This window comes from Hoplias malabaricus, chromosome 3, assembly GCF_029633855.1.
Source record: "Hoplias malabaricus isolate fHopMal1 chromosome 3, fHopMal1.hap1, whole genome shotgun sequence".
Classification (NCBI taxonomy): domain Eukaryota; kingdom Metazoa; phylum Chordata; class Actinopteri; order Characiformes; family Erythrinidae; genus Hoplias; species Hoplias malabaricus.
The window spans coordinates 6,372,535-6,375,661 of record NC_089802.1 but is presented as its reverse complement, the minus strand read 5'-3'; the positions used below and the strand labels follow the sequence as shown (position 1 = coordinate 6,375,661).

Genomic DNA, 3,127 nt, shown 5'->3' with positions numbered 1-3,127 from the left:
GAGGAAACCCACGCGGACACGGGGAGAACACACCAACTCCTCACAGACAGTCACCCAGAGCGGGAATCGAACCCACAACCTCCAGGCCCCTGGAGCTGTGTGATTGCGACACTATCTGCTGCGCCACCGTGCCGCCCCCCATACTGAGATAATAATTTAAAAACATCAAAAACACATTTGTACACAGGAATTTCGGGAATTTTTTTTATTCAACATTACAGCCATGTTTCCATGATCACACACTCCCTCTCTTTCTACTGTTTATTCATTACTGCATACTGCTGTATGTTCATCACTGCACAATAATATGATGATTATTAATGCATGTTTTTACTGGACATTTCCTCAGAAAACGCTGGTCTCTCAGTCGCGAGTAACTTCTATAGAATCAGTGACTCTGTAAGAAAAAGACAATAATAAAAACCATGAGTGAATTTGTTGAAAAGATTATTTGTTAATGGAATGATTTAATTGTTTTGAATAAAAGTTTTTCTAAAATTTTAATAAAATTACTCACGTTACTGATTCAACTCCATTCTCAGTCAAAATATAGATACGATGTGAGCAAGACAATTTATACACCACCTGGATATGAGAGAGAGAGAGAGAGAGAGAGAGAGAGAGAGAGAGAGAGAGAGAGAGAAGGAAGACCTTCTGTTAATAGGTTTGAATTAAAATAAAGATTTTTAAGTTGAGTTTAGAGGAATGTGTTGGTAATATTTTATCTTAGGACAGAGGTGTTCAAACTGTGGGGTGCTACAAATGGGATGATTTGAGTTGAGTGATTTAAACAGATGCTGCAGTATTTCACATATTGACGAGGTGTTCTGATTTGGTGGTGCGTGGAGAGGTCTCAAAACAAAAAGCAATGTTGACAACAAGCAAACAGAGAAAGGTATTAATGAATGAATGAATGATTACCTCTGGCTCAGAGTCAGTGACAGCTAAAGTCATCATGTTGTTCAACAGCTGCTGACTATGACTTCTATATGGACTGTTTTGTGTAATACAGCAGCTGTCCTCTGAAGGAGTTTTCCACTTCCGGTTGGGCACAATCTGTCTATCCATTTATTCTGTTTTTCTTAGAAATGTCCATAAATTAATTTTATTCACATTTACACTGTGTTCCAAATTAATATGCAAGTGATATTTTTATCAGACTTTCCTAAATGCTCAATGCAAATGATGGTCATTATAATTTTTAAGTCATGCCTCGTTAAAGTATAAATCAAATTTTATTGAAAACCTCAAAATACACTGTTCCAAATTATTATGCACAAAGTTTCAAAACATTTTATAGGTCACATTTATTGAAATCAAAACCATTAAGAAAGTGATCAGTCAGAAAGTCTATATACTTTGACGAGGTCATTTTCACACCTAAAGGTCCCTCTTCATGATTCCAACCCAAAACATGACTCTGCCACCTCCTTGTTGACGTCGCAGCTTTGTTGGAAGTTGATGGCCATCCACCAATCATCCACTACTCCATCCATCTGGACAATCCAAGGTTGCACGGCATTCATCAGTGAACAAGACTGTTTGAAAATTAGTCTTCACGTACGTCTGGGCTGCAACCGTTTCTGCTTGTGAACACTGGTTAGTAGATTAATAGTAGATTAATGCACAACTGCAAACCTCTGGAGGGTCCTACACCTTGAGGTTTGTGGGACTCCAGAGGCACTGTTTGCTGCTTTGTAATGGAATTTTAGCAGCAGCTCGCTTTTTTCTGATGAATTTGGCTGGGAGAAACCTTCATTATGCCTTTATCTGCATGAATCAGCCACAAATCTCTTCACAGCTTGATGATCATGCTTCAGTTTTGGTGAAATATCTAATGTTTTCAAACCTTGGCCAAAGAACTGCACAATTTGGTGCTTTTTGGCAGCAGAGAGATTCTTTCTCTTTCCCCTATCGCTTGGAATCTGTGGCCTGCTTAATAATATGGACCATCTTTCTTAAGTAGTTTTCTTTACTTCTACTCACCTATCAAAATAATTTCAGGGATCTAAACAGCCCTGAGACACAATACCATCCACGAGGTTAATGGAAAAACAAAAAATTCAATCTTTATGACACTTAAATCTAATCTGAATAATAGTTTGGAACACGGTGTATTTAAAAATTAGGACACCCCCAATTTCATATTTATCTCAACAGAGCATTTACAGATATTTAACGTGTACATTTCATAAATCAACACCATAATCAGAACATCATTCAGAATCAGACTCACCTCAGCATGTGCACCTGAGACCACAGAGAGATGGAGGAGTGAAGGAGGAGGTTTTATAGACACTGGCGTCCTGTGTCTTTCACTTTCATTGTTATCCAGTGAGATAATGCTCATGTTATTGTACATATTTGTACTGGTTTGACAGGTGTGGGAGCATGTTTCAGTGAATCAGCTCATGATGAACATTCTCTTCATTTACAGGTCCACTCCAAAACACTGAAGCTCTTTCTTTTGGGGGATTTCTACTCAGTTCAGTTCTGCTGTGTTCACTAATAGAGCGACTGTGGGAGGGGTAGAGCGCTCTTACGCACAGACATCCACGGTTATAGAGAACTGAACTCCTGATTTCTCAATCATTGGCCACCAGAGCCACCCACTCCAGCCACCAGAGGGCAGCAGCAGGTGGACAATCAGTCATAACACCCCGCACCTGGTGACGGGTCTATAAAGACTCACTAGGAGCAGCCTGAGTTGCTGGTTCTTTGGCACTAGATGTGTGAGAGAGTCTGGCTGGTAATTTTGGTACATATCTGCTCTGCTCATCTCTTCTCTGTTTTCTCAGAAGGCTGAGAGTCTCGCTCTCCTTGCCCTACTGTTTTTTGTGTTTACTTCTGTTGGGAGTTACTCACCAAACCTCAGTGTTCTCGAGGTACCCAGTCTCCTTGGCATCCTTAGTTTTCCCCTTCCTGCTCAAACTTTTCCTGAAAACGGATGGGTTTGTGTGATGTATAGCATTTTCCACCCATTTTACATTTTCCGCCTGTCTTATGTTTTCAACACATTATCATACCTTTTTTTTCATTGTGTTCTGTTCCCCTCCTTTACTGCTTGGAACTTGGGTTCACTCCTTAATGGTAAGGAGCTGGTAGCTCACCTGGTGGTATTTCTGAA

The 3,127-nt window shown here is 40.0% G+C and overlaps 1 long non-coding RNA gene across 1 annotated transcript; it reads right to left on the bottom strand.

The window, feature by feature from the left end:
- Positions 1 to 257: 257 nt before the first annotated feature.
- On the bottom strand, positions 258 to 1,008 carry LOC136691175 (uncharacterized). The gene is made up of 3 exons (XR_010801850.1): positions 922 to 1,008; positions 518 to 585; positions 258 to 397 (listed from the first exon to the last, which is right to left on the bottom strand). It is a non-coding gene; the product is annotated as an uncharacterized lncRNA (long non-coding RNA).
- Between the last annotated feature and the right edge of the window lie 2,119 nt (positions 1,009 to 3,127).